The sequence below is a fragment of the Ovis canadensis genome, chromosome 1 (genome assembly GCF_042477335.2).
Source record: "Ovis canadensis isolate MfBH-ARS-UI-01 breed Bighorn chromosome 1, ARS-UI_OviCan_v2, whole genome shotgun sequence".
In the NCBI taxonomy this organism is placed as follows: domain Eukaryota; kingdom Metazoa; phylum Chordata; class Mammalia; order Artiodactyla; family Bovidae; genus Ovis; species Ovis canadensis.
This window is the reverse complement of record NC_091245.1, coordinates 166,152,473-166,170,128: the sequence shown is the minus strand read 5'-3', so window position 1 is coordinate 166,170,128 and position 17,656 is coordinate 166,152,473. Positions and strand designations below refer to the sequence as shown.

Sequence of the window (17,656 nt, the reverse complement as noted above, 5' to 3'; positions counted from 1 at the left end):
GACTCTGAGCGACCCCATAGACGGCAGCCCACCAGGCTCCCCCGTCCCTGGGATTCTCCAGGCAAGAACACTGGAGTGGGTTGCCATTTCTTTCTCCAATGCAAGAAGGTGAAAAATGAAAGTGAATTTACTCAGTCGTGTCTGACTCTTAATGACCCCATGGACTGCAGCCTACCAGGCTCCTCCGTCCATGGGATTCTCCAGTGGTTTTAGAAATCTGGAAATGGCAGGGAAATTAATTCCCTCCTAGAGCCTCCAGAAAAGAATGTTTCTGCCAATTGTTTATTTTATCTTAGTGAGGTTTGTTTTGGGCTGCTGACTTAAATAATGGTAAGATAATAAATGTGTTGTTTTAAGCCACTAAGTTTGTGGTTATTTGTTATGGCAGCTACAGAAACTTTACACATCGATCCAGCACTATTTATTGAAAAGGCTGTCTTTTACCCACTTCTCTGTACCTCCACTTTTCTCATAATTGTGTATCCATCTATTCACTGCCTATTTCTACATGCTCTCTTCTGTTTTAGTGGTCTTTTGGTCCATTTTTTGTGCCAGTATTGTACACCTTTGTATTCATTGGGACAGACCCTGATGCTAGGAAAGATTGAAGGTAGCAGGGGAAGTGAGAAACAGAGGACAAGATGGTTGAATAGCATCGCCGACTCAATGGGCGTGAGTTTGAGCAAACTCCAGGAGACAGTGAAGGACAAGGGAGCCTGGCATGCTGTAGTCCATGGGGTTGCAACTAAGACTCAGATATGGCTTAGCAACTGAACAACAACAAATCTTACTCCTTTAACTTCTATAAGATTTTAATGTTTTAAGTAGTTCTGTGAACTAATTCTCAGAACAAAATTTCCCATGATTTTTTAAAAATTAATTTATTTGGCTGCACTGGGTCTCAGTTGTGGCCCACGAGATCTTCTTTGTGGCAGGTTCTTTTTTTCAGTTGCAACGTGTGAACTTAGTTGCAGATGTGGCATCTAGTTTGGGACAAAGGATTAAACTTGGGCCGCCTGCTTTGAAAGTGTGACGCCTTAGCCTCTGGATGACCAGGGAAGTCCTTCCCATGATGTTCTTTAACAGCAGTTTGTCTTTCCTTACCTCTCTACATTTCAATATTAATTGCAAAACCACTTGTCAATTTCAGAAAAGGCAATAACAAAAATTCACTGGGATTTGGATCAGTATTGCACCTGCTGCATAGATTAACTCAGGAACTTGACCGCTTTATAATACGGGCATTTAAAACATCTGAGGTATACGACAGAGGATGAGATGGTTGTATGGCGTCACTGACTCGATGGATGGCATACACAAACGCGAGTTTGAGTAAACTCCTGTAGATGGTGAAGGATAGGGAAGCCTGGCATGCTTCATTCCATGGGATCACAAAGAGCTGGACATGACTGAACAACTGAACAACGATTTTTCCTAATAATCCTAATAGTTTTCTGTGTAGAGGCCTTGCATATCTTTTGGTAGATTTATTCATGTGTTTAATTTTATTTTAAATGTCATATTGTAGATATTTTGGGGTTCTTTTGGCTAACGTTACAATTGATTTTTGAATACTATTACACAGTCTTGTATGCTGACTTTTCCTCTAGCTTTGCTAATACACTTATTGATTCTGAAATTTAACTGTACTTCCTTTTGGAATTTTACATATGCAACCATATGACCTATGACTAATAGTAATTTTAGTTCTTTTCCTGCCCTTATAACTTAGATTTATTTATTTATTTTTGCATTATTCTGTAGCTGGAACCTTTAATTCAGTGACAAATAAAAATGGGGGAAAGCAGGCATTTATCTTGTTCTTAATATCCAAGAAAAGCTTTCAATATTTTCCCCAGAAGTATGTTTGTTATATGCTTTTTAGAACTACTGTTGATCAGATTTGGAAGTTCTCACCTATTACTAGGTTTTTAGGAGAAGTTTTTTCAATTAAACTTCGCTTTTGCGGTAATTTGTAGATTTACACACAGTTGTAAGAAATAATACTGAGAAAGTCTGTACCATCTACTCAGTTTATTCCCATGGTACCATCTTGCAGAGATATAGTGTAATGTTACAATCAGGACCTTGACATTACAATCCCACAATCTTATTCAGACTTCTCCCATTTTACTTATAGCGAAAGTGAAAGTGAAATTGAAGTCGCTCAGTCGTGTCTGACTCTTTGTGACCCCGTGGACTGTAGCCCACCAGGCTCCTCTGTCCATGGGATTCTCCAGGCAAGAGTACTGGAGTGGGTTGCCGTTTCTTTCTCCACTTTACTTATACTCATGTGTATTTAGTTCTATGTGATTTCATCACATGTGAATTGACCATAGTCAAAATACAGAACATTTTCATCATCACAAAGATTGCTCATGTGGCCCTTTTGTATGCACAGCTCTTTCCCTAACTCCTGTGAATCACTAATCTGTTCTTAATTTCTAAAATTTCATCTTAAAAAATTTTATACAAATCAAATAAATCATGTAGTATGCAATCTTCAGGAACTGGTTTTTTTTTCACTCAATATAATTCCGTGGAGATTCATCCAAGTTGTTTCACAGGTAAAGAATTCATTCTTTTTTTACTGCTTTCCTTAGTATGGATATATCACACTTTGTGCAAACATTCACCCATTGAAAGACATCTGGGTTGCTTCAGTTTGGGGCTAAACAAATAAAGCTGCTCTGCAAATTTATGTCTAGATCTTTGTGTGAATGTAAGTTTTCACTTCTCTGGGATAAATGTCCGTGAGTGCATATTGCTGCGTCGTATGGCGGTTTCATGCTTAGTTTTATAAAGAAGTCCCAAACTATTTCCCAGTGTGGCTATACCACAGAGGTTTTTAAACCACAAATAAATGCTGTTGCTGCTGCTGCTGAGTAGCTTCAGTCGTGTCCGGCTCTGTGCGACGCCATAGATGGCAGCCCAGAAGACTCCCTTGTCCCTGGGATTCTCCAGGCAAGAATAAATGTTGAAGTTTATCAAGTACCTTTATCATCGCCTGTTTAGTTCTTATGTTTTTTTTCCCCCCTCTTTATTCTGTTACAGTGGTGAACTACATTGGTTAATCTTTGATTTAAAGGAAACATTCTCAACTGAGTTTTGTTTGTCCTCCTTTTTCTAGTGTCTTGAGGTGTATGTTTCGATTGTTTGAGATTTTTCTTATTTCCTTAGGGAAGGGTTGTATTGCTGTCAACTTCCCTCCTGGCCCTGCTTTTGCTGCATCCCACAGATTTTTGGATCATTGTTTTCATTTTCATTTGTCTCCAGGTGTTTTTTTTTTTTTTTTTTTAATTTCCTCTTTGATTTCTGCATTGATCCATTGGTTGTGTGTTCTCAGTCGTTCAGTAGCATCTGACTCTGTGACCCTATCGATCAGTTTTCATGCCCACCAGTTTTCTCTGTCCATGGAACTTTCCAGGCAAAAATATTGGAGCAGCTTGCCATTTCCTTCTCCAGGGGATCTTTCTGATCCGGGGATTGAACCCATGTCTCCTGAGTCTCCTGCATTGGCAGGCAGATTCTTTACCTCTACATCATATGGGAAGCCCCAGTGGTTGTTTAGTAGCATATTATTTGGCCTCTGTGTGTTTGTGGTTTTCCACAAATTTTTTTCCCTTGTAGTTGATTTCTAGTCCTATATTGTTGTTGGACAAGATGCTTGGTATAGTTTTAGTCTTCTTAAATTCACTGAGATGGGTTTTGTGGTCTAACATACCACATATACGTATATAAAACCCCCACTGGCCTTCCAAGCCAGTTGTTTTGGTGGCTTAACCTCCCAGTGTAGGATTCTTTAGGCCTAGAGCTCTGTATTGGGCTCAGACTCCTAGCTCCTTGGGAAGAATGTCTGTAATTATCTTTTTTGTTGTGAGTCATCTACCTGAGAATGTGGGTCTCACATATCTCACATCTCTGCCCCTCTTACCCATCTTTATTGTAGTGTTCTTCTTCATATCTTCAGCTGTAGAGATCTTCTCAGCTAGTCTTCACATCCTTCTCATTAATAGTTGCTCTGTAAATAGTTGTAATTTTGATACGCCTGTGGAAGGTGAGCTTAGGCTCTTCCTACTCCACAATCTCAGCCCCCTAACTGTATATTTTAAATGGTGAATTGCATAATATGTGAATCATAGCTCAATAAAGCTACTATATGTATATATAAAAAATACAAGTTATAAAGTGTGTCATGGCTCAGCGGTAAACAATCCACCTGTCAATGCAAGAGATGTGGGTTCAGTCCCTGGGTCAGGAAGATCTTCTGGAGAAGGAAATAGCAACCCACTCCAGTATTCTTGCCTGGGAAATCCCATGGACAGAGGAGCCTGGTGGGCTACAGTTTATGAGGTCTCAAAGAGCCAGACATGACTGACCACGCATGCATGCATGGGATACACTCATTTTCTGGATTAATTTTTGAGTATTCTGATTTTCTCATAGTCTCATATGTTTGGCTATAACTTTAGGGTTAAATTTTTCTCTTAGTAAGCCTTAGGGAGAATCAGTTCATTCCAAAAATTTTCATATGGTTAATGGCAAATTCACTTCCTTTACTTTTTAAAATATAATGTGAAAATTAAGGGGCTGAATAAAAAATAATATCCACTGATAAATGCTCTAGTTGCATTTAATATATCTGTGTACCTACATCATCATCCATCAAGAAAACATTATTTTTTTCACAAGTGTTTCTTAGCAAATGACTACTCTGGGGAGCCCTCATGAAACCAAATAACTCTGAACTCTCTGGGACTCATTTTTGTCCTCTGTAAAATGGAAGAACTTGTTTAATCATGACTTTCAGACTTTGCTCCTTTAAGTCCTGGGTGTTCAAAGAATTAATTCACAAAATAGGGTGTTGGAGATAGAGGCATTGCCCAGCCAGAAATCCCTTTCAAAAAAGCAGCTCTGCTTTCTGTTCACATATTATTTGAACTTCTTCACTGGATTTCCTCTGAAGGGATCAGATACTAAAACGAACTTGAAAACCATTGGATTGGATTCTTTCTAGCTCTACGCAGTCTAAGATTGATTCTGCAATGTTAACAGAGGAAAGAGTTGTTTTATCATTTTATAGTTTGTGGGTTTTCAGAAACTCAGAAACATATGTTTCTAAGGAACTAAGTGACTAGGTAGATGGGCGATACATGAGGCGTGGCTGAGGGAGCAAGCAGGAATTGATCCTGTTAGAGAGGGCCCCAGGGATGGATTCTTTTCTCATAAAATCATTCATAGCCCCTCCTCAGCAACTAGAGAAAAGACTCATGTATTGTAGCTATTTCCCCAAGCACTGTTGACTCCACTAATTTAATGACAGCAGAGCAGTGTTGGTGAATTCAAGGCAAAACCAACGAGGAGACTGTGACTTCAATTTTCCCCTCCTCCTCCACCACTTTCTCCTGCCCCCCTGGCGGCTCCTCCCATTTTGGCTGGGGTGTGATAGAGCAGAACTGAAGTTTATTTTAATCTCTCTTAGGTCAGACACTTCAAAGCTGCCACAGTTCCTGGAAATCTACCCCAACCTTGACAGGCTCACCAGTTGATGCACAGAATGTGGTCCTTTCATAGCCTCCGGTATGGTGGAAAGCAGTCCAGTTTTTCCTTGATGACTGCATAGCTAATGAGCTTTCACTGCAGGACTGGCTGCCTCAAAACTTAGGGAGGATGCCTTCCAGGTACTGTGTGCTCTGTACTGTGTATAAAACATCGGGTAGAGTTGGCACAGAGTGTTTCATAACAAACTCTATTTTCACCTAAGAAGAAAAGATTTATAAGGTTCAAATTGTTAATACTAGAGTCACTGATGTGGATAATTGCAATGCTTTCTGGAGACCGTTCCCTGGGCTGGAAAAGGAGAAGCGTTGTATCTACCCGAGCTCCCTCACCCATCTGCCTCCAATGTAACCCATCCCATTCCAACCCCCACTCTGCTTGCAGAGTAATCCATCTCACGTATAGACCTGGTCTTGCCTTCTTCTGCCTCAATGCCTGTGATGACTTTCCATTGACTTCTGAATAAAGGAAAAACTGTTTGGCAGAACATACAAACACCAGCTTTATCCTGTACCTTTGGTTCTTCCCATTCTGTGGTCACTCTAGCTGGGGGTCAGAACCTGAAGTTTTAGCCCAGCTGGGTAGAATGTTGAGAATATCTTCTTTTTCCTTTTAAAAATAGTCTTGTGCTGCTCAAGAGTAGTTATCAAGTCTTCTTGCAACAATATCAATGTGCATCTTTATTAAAAAAAAAAAATACTTCTAAGCACCTAAACCTGAAAACTGCTGTTTCTTGTTTAGTCACTAAGTTGTGTCTGACTCTTTTGCAATCCCAGGGACTGTAGCCCACCAGACTCCTCTGTCCATGGGATTTCCTGGGCAAGGATACTAGAGTGGGTTGCCTTTTCCTTCTGCAGGGGATCTTCTCGACCCAGGGATCCAATTTGAGTCTCCTGCGTTGGCAGGGGTATTCTTTATCATTGAGCCACCAAGGAAGCCTGCTGTTCCTTATAGCTATAGTTTAAAGAGAGGTGCTAGTACCAAGTGGATTTCATTGCCTTTGGGAGGCTCTGGCCTTGCCCCTCAAAATGAATTTGAAGGTTCTACGGCTCTGGTAGCCAGTGCCTGCTGGGGACGGGTGCTGTGGCCATCGGGTCCTCGAGTGCCTTCTTCCCCTATATGCGATGGGAGGTATGGGGGAATGTACACATGTACCGTGCCCTCTCTCAATCCCTGCAGACAGAGATGTGGGTGCCTGAGCACACTGAATACTGATCATGAAGGTGGAGGAGACCACAGTCAGTATGAGTGCCGCTGACCAGGAGTCAAGCAGTTCCGCTACTCCAAGATCAATTCAGTGTGTAACTTCGCACTGCCCCATCAGGTCCTGCATTGCTAGCACAGGCCACGTTCACCAACAAGAGGCCCAATACCTTATTTTATGTGCAGTTCTTCCCAGTCCCCAGGGCTGCCCAAATAAAATTGTTTGGGTAAACCAAAAACCAAAACAACAAACAAACAAAAAACTTTTAATAATAGAGTGAATATTTACTGCCAGGCATTATATTGTATCTTCTAGGTTAACTCTCTTAATCTTTTCAACAACCTAAGACATAGGTGCTATTCCTGACTGTATCTGGCAGATAAGGAAACTTAGGTAAAGAGAGATTAAATAATTATCCGAGTTCACAAGTATCAAAGCCAGGTTTCAAATCCTGGCAGTCAAGCTTCACAAGTCATCCTCTTAACCATGCTCCCTTATAATATGCTCTTACTAAAAATGCAGATTCACAGGGCTCCTTTACAGTCTAAGAGTCTATATTTTAAACAAGATTCTAAGGCAATTCTTCAATAGCCTTGTTTGAAACCATTTTGCTCAACTAGAAAACAGTAGGTGAGTGCCCTCTAGTGCATATACATAAGTGTTACACATTGAATTGACTAATGAATACAGTCCATGGAACTCTCCAGGCCAGAATACTGGAAAGGGTAGCCTTTTCCTTCTCCAGGGGATCTTCGCAACCCAGGTCTCCCGCAATGCAGGCCGATTCTTTACCAGCTGAGGCACAAGAGAAGTGTTACGCATTTGTTCATGTTAAATCAGATCTTTTAAATATGTTGCTTACTGAGAAGCCACATTGCATGATGCACAAATTTTAAGAACTGCATTAGGATAAAGTATTTCCATGTCAATAACTTAACTGATTAACACTATATTAAATTTATTTTGCCACAAAAATTATGTAATTATTGCAGTAACTGTCCCTCATCAGATTTTAGCAGCTCCTGGAAATTTAATTATTGGAAGCCTTCATCCCAGCACGTCTGGTGACTAGACATGGAGGCTCACAGCCTTAGTGCGCAGTAACTGCTAACTGTGAAACATCACATGCACACTGCAGAGTGGCAGATCTTACTCATCCTATCTGTGGTGGCTTCGTGACATCATTAATTGTCTTCAACAGGTTCTGCTCAATTTATTTTCTCAGAAGGGGATTACACTTAGAACCTTGTTTTTTCTTATCCTCTTTAAGTTAGAGCTGGAAGGGAAGAGAATCAATTAACTCTTTAGTGTGTTATAAATATATGTAAATCCCCTGTATTACTATGTTACATTATTGCATATTCCCAAACAGGAAACCATCCATTAGTTAGAATTAAAACTGTGACTTTCACAATTCAAGAAAGGATTGCAGAACGGATTTTCAGTGGACAAATAGTTGTCTGTACCACAAACCACCTTCTATATTTGAACATTTTTATGTGATTTTCTAAGCAGCCAGCTATTCACAGAAAATAGGCAAGAAAGCAAGTATCAGGTATTTCAAGAATAACAGTTAATGAAATGATACAACTTTTACATAGGTGCTACTGATTCAGTTGAGAACCTGTTTTGTTATCCATCAGAGTTGTTCTTCAGTTGCTAAGTTGTGTATGACTCTTTGAGACCCCATGAACTGCAGCATGCCAGGCTCCCCTATCCTTTACTATCTCCTAGAGTTTGCTCAAACTCATGTGCATTGAGTTGGTGATGCCATTCAACCATCTAATCCTCTGTTGCCCCCTTCTCCTCCTGCCCTCAAGCTTTATCAGGGTCTTTTCTAATGGATCGGCTTTTTGAATCAGGTGGCCACAGTATTGGAGCTTCAGCTTCAGCATCAGTCCCTCCAATGAATATTCAGGGTTGATTTTCTTTAGGATTGACTCATTTGATCTCTTTCCTGACCAAGGGACTGTCCTTCATAGTAGAGATTTATGGACCTAGACAATTAGTTCAAAAGTAAATAGAAGCAGTCCTTGCATTGCATGGCTTCAATATGCATACATTTAATTAGTTACTATGGTTTAGTTAAATATCACTCGTTGCCGAACCACACAGTTCAAATTTCAGTTACTATACCCACCCACCCCCCACACACACATACACACACACATATATGTGGTAGACAGAGATAGAGATGGATATATAAAGTACAAACTGGGTGCTAGCTCTTCAGTCCACAGATCACTACATAGATAAGAGATGCACATGCTCTTCACGGACCAATCACATTACTTTTTTGGAAAGTCTATTGGTGGCAACCAAAATGTCCATTGACAGAGGAATGGATAAAAAAGATGTAGTACATATATACAATGGAATATTACTCAGCCATAAAATAATGCCATTTGCAGCGACATGGGTGGGCCTGGAGATTATCATACTAAGTGAAATATGTCAGACAAAGGCAAACGCCATATGATATCACTTATATGTGGAATTAAAAAAATGATACAAATGAACTTATTTTCAAAATAGAAACAGATTCACAGATTTCAGAAACAAACTTATGGTTACCAAAGAGGAAATGGGGCTGGGGTGGGGGATAAATTAGAAGGTTGGGATTAACACATATACACTACTATATACAAAACAGATAATTGGGACTTCCGGACTTTCCTGGTGGCACAGTGAATGGAGATCTGCCTGCCAATGCAGGAGACACAGGTTTGATCCCTGGTCCAGGAAGATCCCACGTGTCATGGAGCAGCTGCGCCCATGCACCACAACTACTGAGCCCAAGTGTTGCAGCTACTGAAGTCTGTGTGCCTAGAGCTTGTGCTCCGCAACGAGAGAAGCCACCACAATAAGAAGCCCATGCATTGCAATGAAGAGCAGCCCCTGCTCACTGCAACTAGAGAAAGCCTGCATGCAGCAATGAAGATTCAGCACAACCAAAAATAAATAAGATGGATTATTTTTAAAAACAGGTAATCAATGAGGATCAGATGTGCAGCTCCGGGAATTCTACTCAATATTTTTTAAACCTACACGGGAAGAGAACTTGAAAAAGAATGGGATAATAGATGTATACATATCAGTATAACTGAATCACTTTGCCGTGCACCTGAAACTAACACAACATTGTCAATCAACTGTACTCCAATGTAAAATAAAAATTAAAAAAAAGGTTTGTGGTAACTGGCCACTGCGCATCTGCTACTCAGTTTACGTACAGAGAGCAGAGTGTGTAGCTATGTTGCTTCTTTGTCTACCAGTGATAAATCCATGTGACATTTTACAAAAATGATAATTGGACAGTAGAGATGAAAGTGGAGTAAAGAAACAAAAAGTGAAATTCTAATTGAATATAAATGGAATTAGAAAAAGCTGATCAAGGAAATGTCATCACTGCCGCTGTTTGAGACACAGATGCTTAGCCAGAGGAACTGTTAGTCTGTGTTCTCCAGAGAAACAGAGTCAATAGGACTTGTATATATATACACATACACACACATGCACACGCACACACATAATGAGAGACATATTTTAAAGAGTTGGCTCACATGACTATGGAGGCCAACATGTGAAAATGTGCAGAGTGAACCAGCGTACTGGAGACCTAGGTGAAAGCTGATGGTGTAATTCAAGATGTGACTAAATATCTGGACACAATGGCCCAAACAAGTTGATACATAACATTAAGCATCATTCGGAGAAGGCAATGGCACCCCACTCCAGTACTCTTGCCTGGAAAATCCCATGGATGGAGGAGCCTGGTTGGCCGCTGTCTATGGGGTCACACAGAGTTGGACACGACTGAAGTGACTTAGCAGCATTAAGCATCAAAGGAACTTTGTGAAGGTTAACTTATTGACACAGATGAAAAAACTGGTTATGACAAGCCACATAAAGATGTCCCAGAGGAAGTGTTGGTGGTAAACAAAGAAACAAACAGGAAATCTTCACATTACAAAACTCTTGGAATATTTGACAACATCAAAAGTGCAAGGATAAAATATCAGAAGCTAATACAAACTTAGAAAGAAGACTGACAATTCACCAAGGAATAGAAAAGATGCTTGTTTCATATTGCAAGATATACAACAAAAAAGGCAGTTTTTTTTTTTTTTTTTTTTTTTTGCCACACCTCACTGCTTGCAATATCTTAGTTTCCTGACCAGGGACTGAATCCATGTGCTTGCAGTGAAAGCACAGAGTCCTAACCACTGGACAGCCAGGCAATTCCCAAAACTATTCTTGATAAGTACAAAGAAATAAAACACTTTACTTCTGAATGTTTCTAATGTTTTAAATTGAAGGGAACTAAGTAAATATTAGTTTTTGTGGAGAAGCTGAAAGGCTTTAAGCAAATACTGAAAATATATTTGCTCCACTCCTGACGAAGGTTGGAAGCTGGGACGAGCATAACAAAGGGTTATGAGCGTTCACTGAGTGCCCAAGGCTGGGAACGGATGACAAAGGGTCAATACGTCCGGCCTTGAGGCGTTCGAAGACTTCCTGCTGACCACCTGTTTCTGAGAGCAAGGACTGTTGTTTCATGATAAGACTCCCTTTAGAGTTTCGCCAAAGCTACGTTATGGCTTGGGCGGTAGGAACTGTATTTTATGCTTGAATGCTTTAATGTTTATCTGGAATGGCTACGTGCAAGTCAGCCTTATGCTCTATTCCCTGAAAATTATAAAACTACACAACTGGATAATAAACTTTGTCAGTCCACTAGAGGCTGTCCCTGAGTGTCCTTTTCAGAGCACGGTTCTCTGAGCCTTACAAGTTTTGATATTTTTTTATTTATAACTTACAGTAACCAAATCTTTAATGTTTTGACAAAATAGTTTAAAGATTACAGAACAGTCAGTTCTTTTTTTACATTGATTATTAAGATTGGTTGGTTTAGCTTCTGTTCGCATGGTCATTTTTATGATCCCAAAGTACCATGCAAAATGGGTACTGACTGTGTGATATTTCATTTAAGGAGATTGTCTGGTGGCTCAAATGGAATTTCTTTCTGGGACAGTGGGAGAGGGTATTAGCTCCTTTGTGTACTCTGAAGTTTCTAGCAAGATGTAAGGATTTAGAAAATATTGATCTCATTGTTTTAGTAGAAAGGCTCTCAATCAGATAGAAAAGTGATGTTAAAACAACATTAGAAACAAACTCCACACTTGCTCTATGTCTAAACCTAAGCTTCAGTTTCTTGATCCATCACGTGAGGGTAGTAACAGTGGTTCTTTCTTTTATGAGGTTGTTTTCAATGTAGCACATAAAAGGTGCTAAATAAATGTCTATAGAAGAATGAGTGACCAGGACTCAGTATCACTGAGAATAGTTATCCCACAAAGTTCTCATAACCTCTTGAATTACAGTGGAGACTAGGACAGGCTGCCTCAGAACTAGTGAGAATGAGGGTGAGAGGGGGGGGTCAAATACATGGAGCAAGAAAGCCTGATCCCTCGAAGCTACATGTATTAGCACCAAAAGTATTTAATCTTTTCCCTCAGTCCTCATTCCTATTCCCCTTGACCTTTGTGCTCTCTTACCGGAGGTTGAATGGTTCAATTTGGGAAAAGGAGCAAAGGAATTAGACCTTGGGTCTGGCCTCAGGGTCTCCTAATGGTGCCTATTCTTGCCTTTTTGGTTCTCTCTGTTGCCTCACTCTTCTCAGCAAAAAACAAAAAACATGCTCAAGTCTTCCAACTCAGACAAAAGATCAGTCTGATAAGTGCCTACCCAAGCTATTATTGTTCTACACATTCCTTTAAATTACCTGCCCTCCTCTGGTTTTCTGAACCTCTTGTTACAAAGGCATCCAGTGATTTCATAATTTCTAGTATCCAGTACTCAGCACTAAGCTCTCCAATCAGAAAGTTCAGCTTTCTATCCACTGGCCACACTTACCTCCTTGGCTCCTCATCTCATGCTTCTGGGACATAAGAGTTCTTGTTTCTTTCGTCCCTAAATGTGTCTGGTGCCCTGTCTTCTAACTTTGAGCCCTTTATCCCTTTGTTTCAAAGTTATTCTGTGAACTTTACATCATTTCAGCTATGGGTATCTCATAAATCTACCCTTTCAGTCCTTATGCCTCTCTAGACCCACATTTCAGTTTACACACACCACCACGATCTTAAGTTCAATGTGTCTGTAATGAGGGAAGTGTTTCAAATGTGCTTCTCTCTCCCTCTACATTCATTCAACCCCATCACTTCTAGAAGCAACTCCTGGTTCTAGCTAAACAGATAGGGGAGAAAAGCTCACTCTAGATGCAGAGAACAAAGGAAACTGATTCTTGGCTCCTAAACTTACTAAAATGTTTGGGTTTATGGGTTTACGTCAAAAGGCTTTTAAATGTATATTTTTCTGAAAGATTGCTGCTGAGCCATGAAAGATGCCTGGATTCTTGGCCTCCAGAGGAGAGGAATTCGATCCAGGGCCAGTGACAAGGCTTGATCACTCAGAGTTTTTGTGTCATAAAGTTTTATTAAAGTGTAAAAGAAAGAAAGCTTCTGACACAGACATCAGAGGGGGCAGAAAGAGTGCCCCATTGCTAGTTTTTAGCAAGAAGTTACATACCTATCAGCAGGCTGCTAATTAGAGAAAGGAACTGTCTCAGAACTCAGAGAGTGGCACCAGGCCCCGCACCCCACAACATTCATTTTGAGATAACACTGGCACAAGGTGTCATCCTGGGCCATAAAACGATTGACATGAGTCTTGAAGAAAGACAGGTTTCCAAGTAAATACATAGGCTCATTAACACAGCTTAAGAGAACATTTCCATGGGTAAAACGCACTGGTTTGTTGAAACATTATAGGTTCTGAGTCTTAGGCAGAACCGACTTGAAGCAAGACAGAGTCTAGGGTAAATACATAATTCATTAACATAGCTCAAGAAGAATATTTCCATAAGAAAAAGACATCGGTTAGCTCAAGGTTTGAGAAAAGTTAAGTTCAGATGGAACCAGGTATCATCATGTCAACACAGAATTCTAAAAGAAACCTCCTTTTAATTTTGTATAGAAAAGGGGAAAAAATCTGACACTTGTAGCTTTTTCCCTCCTGCCACTTAAGAGAGAGACAAAAAACATCTGACACTTGCAGCCTAGTTCCTCTGTTCGGGGCCCCTAGCCTTCCTGCCTGTTACCCTCTCCTTTTCCAAGACAATATTCTAGTCCATCCACCGCCTGAGATGAATTCTCCGTGACGTGAATGGGAGGAGCAGCTTTCATCTCTTATGCAAAAACCACCAGTTGCAAGTGAAGTCATCATGGAGGCAGGTACCCAGGAGCAATGTTATTGTTATTCTTATTTCTGTCTGCTCATTAAGATTACTCAGTAGCAATCTAATGCCCATTGTTCCTTGACTGCCTAACAGAAAGGACACTTGCATATATCACACTTTTCCCCTAACATTTTCCAAAATGACCCCCCTGCTTCCTCTTTTCAGTTGACCCATGATATTTTTAAGCCATCTAGAATGGATGCTGAGAACATAGTATACTGAAGGGGTGGGTAGAAAGAAGTGGAACTCCTGCATTCACGCAAATGACCATCTGGAGAGCGTCAGCTAAGCTGGAGGAAATAACGCTTTCAATAACTGTCTGGATCAAAGTTATTACCTCCTATCTCCTCTCTTTCTGAATTTCATATTTTTGTTAATTTTAGATCCACACTGGCTCAATTGCTGGAATCATCTTCAAAAACTTCTCTCTAAAGTAGGCATTTACAATATCATTTTCCTTTCTATTTAATTGTCATTTTCTAGAAATAACATCCCACACTCACCACCCATTCTCTCCAACACTAATTATAGAGGGAGGTCCCCTGTGTCTTAACATGATCCTATCTTCTACCCTTAGCTATTGTTGATTGCTTCCAGGGTGGGTATCTGAGCAAAGGGGGAATAATTGGAGTATTAGAAAGACTTAAACTGCAAGTAAAACAAAATCTGACAACTAGTACCTTCTTTATTTTTTCCTGTATAACAACAACCACAAAGGTAGACAGCCCAGGGCTGGTGCATCCGATCGAGAATGTCGTCAGGAGCCAGGCTCTTTCAATATTACTGCTCTGTAATATTGAAGGAGAAATATATTTCTCATGGGACTTTCTTAATCTTGGTCACAAAATAGTTGCTGCAACTCCAGATATCACATACATATTACTCTAGGGAAGAATTACAGAGGAGCTAAAGACAGAAAATGAAAGACTTAAGGGGCTGGCATCATGGTTTTCTTTATTTTATAAAAATTTTCTAGAATACTTGGTAATATCTATACCTCTATGAAAAGCTAATTTTGAAATTACTTCAGTAAAGAAAAAGAGCAAGTCAGCAAGACTGAATTGGATATTTAGCTTATATTTAGCTTTAAAAATCATTTTAATGATTCATGGAAATATTTGCCTCTAAAGACCTAAACGTTTAGAATACAAACTCTCAGTCAAAAATAGGGTAAAAATTTAAAATATTCCACTTCTTTGATAATCTCACTGCTATCAATCCACGTTTGTGCGTACTAACCTGCTTTAGTCATGTCTGATTCTGTGAAACCACATGGATTGTAGCCCGCCAGGCTCCTCTGTCCATGGGATTCTCCAGGCAAGAATACCGGAATGGGTTGCCATGCCCTCTTCCAGGGGATCTTCCTGACCGGGGGATAAAACCCGAGTCTCTTATGTCTCCTGCACTGGCTAGTGGATTCTTTATCAGTAGCAACATCTGAGAAGCCCTATAAACCAACAACCACCCCCATTAGAATTTCTGATAAATTGGCCTAAGTAAGCCAAGTCAAACATATCTATCTGTTTTGCAATACAGTACTTTGCTAATAATTAGCCTGACTCTGTAGCTAGCTGAAAGTAACTAAACTGAGTCACTTGAATAATACATTTCTTACGTTTGGCTCTCCAGACTTGGGAATTGGTGAACATAATACAATTTAGTAACTGCAGTGGAGTTATGACTGTGTGTGTTGTTAGAAGGCAGGAAAGGTACCAGAGGGATGTCAGGGTCTCTTCTAATTCTCTCTACAAAAGGGAGACTCATATATTATTGGCAGGCCTGAAGTCAGTTATTCAACAGAGCTTTGATAAATGGGATATTTCCTGCCGTATCAGTAAACAAAGGCTATCACAACCATCAGAGATTGCAGCCACCACAGGACAGTGAGCTAGTGAGCCCTGAGGGAACTCAGGTTGTGAAAACACAGGATATCGGCCCCATAGGTGAGGTGCATATCAAAGGAATTATTTCAGAGAGCCCAGGCTCTTCCACCTTCTCATGCATAGAAAAAGCACTAAATTCCTTAACTTGAGCTATCTGGTTTTCTTTATTGTTAATAACCTTTGACTTCAGACTACCTGCCCTTTGTTGCAAATTTTCTATAAATCCTGACTCCCCACCTCCACCCCTCACCTTCTCAAAACAGTTCTCTCAGGATTACTTGAGATGCTGCCTCCTAAAAATTATCATCAAATGAAACACAACTGTTAACATTTAGGTTGTGAGATGTGTTTTAGTTGGCAACTTTAGGGCATAGAGGAGGGGAAGTCCATAAGGATTCTGGGAAGCATGTGGATTTGAAAACTGATAATGTACCTATACCTTGTGACCTGGAATAAGGCTAGCCAGAATCTTTTGGCTGGTAGGGTCACATGGAACGCAAAGCAGTGCAGGCACCTGGTTCGAAAAGGATGAGAACCTCTACCTTACACCTTAAGTCTTAACCACTTACTGTAAACTTGCAAGATTTTATCCCTGCCAACTTTCTGATGCTTGAAACTGCTTGATTAGGACTTGTCTTTTACTCTACACTGACAAATAAAACTTACATACTAGTGTCTTCCTTGGAGACAATTTGAATCCCTAGGAATTGTGGTTTAAATTCGCACTGATCAGGCTGTTAAGGTCTTTTTTTCAAGCATAGCATAACAAGGTGAGGGTAGGGAAGGCACTGGAAACCAGAAGAAATGAGAGAGGCCCCGGGCATAGAAAGGCTAAGGATGGGGAGGGGTGGAAATCTGGAAACTAGCAGACAGTTGGGCTCAAGACCAGCCTATCTGCCTGAACAAATGTTCAAAATAGCCTGTGCCTGCTTATCTTTTACTAACTTTATGGGTATTCCCAGAATTAAGGCACTAATAGGCCAGAAAGTTTCCTTTTTATTAATGAATGAATTTATTAATTAATTATTAATTTATTTATTTATGAATTCATTTATTAATGAATTTCATTCATCACAACCAGGCTCAGTCAAATTCCATCACAGGCATCTGGAAAAGGCAAATAAACCCTTTCTTGAGTGACAGTTCTTTTTCTGTTTGTTTGCTTTTTTTAAATTAAGGTATAATTGAACTATAATATTAAATTGATTTTAGTTGTACAACATAATGATTTTATAAGCATGTATCTATTGCAGAATGATGGTTGCAATAAGCTAGTTAACATCTATCACCATACAGAGTTAACATTTTTTTCTTGTGATAAGAACTTTTAAGACCTACTCCTTTAGCAACTTTCAAATATACAATATAGTATTGTTAACTATAGTCATCATGCTTGTAGCTTACAGTCCCAGGGCTTATTTTATAACTGAAAGTTTGTATCTTTTAACTCCCTTCATTCATTTTCTCCCCCCTGGCCCCATTTCACTGTCTCACAACACTCTTCTTGATTCCTTCGGAACACCTGGCTGTTTCTCCTGTCTAGTCTGCCCTCTGTTCATTCATTCTATAAGCATTCAGGGCCAACTACATTCTGGGCACTGTGGTAGGTGCTGGGGATACAAAGACCCTGCTCTAATGAAGCTCACAGCCTGGTAGGGTAAACAGACATTGTTGTCTGTAGGACAAGTATTAGGTAGAGGTGAGCACAGGGTC

At 40.1% G+C, this 17,656-nt stretch overlaps 1 long non-coding RNA gene and 1 other non-coding gene across 2 annotated transcripts; one reads left to right on the top strand and one right to left on the bottom strand.

Annotated features, from left to right (window-relative positions):
• The first annotated feature begins 6,473 nt into the window (after positions 1 to 6,473).
• On the top strand, positions 6,474 to 6,610 carry LOC138431623 (small nucleolar RNA SNORA68). The gene has a single exon (XR_011253775.1). It is a non-coding gene; the product is annotated as a small nucleolar RNA SNORA68 (small nucleolar RNA).
• A 5,802-nt stretch (positions 6,611 to 12,412) lies between these two features.
• Positions 12,413 to 15,486, bottom strand: LOC138418853 (uncharacterized). The gene is made up of 2 exons (XR_011248748.1): positions 15,300 to 15,486; positions 12,413 to 14,848 (listed from the first exon to the last, which is right to left on the bottom strand). It is a non-coding gene; the product is annotated as an uncharacterized lncRNA (long non-coding RNA).
• Positions 15,487 to 17,656: the final 2,170 nt, after the last annotated feature.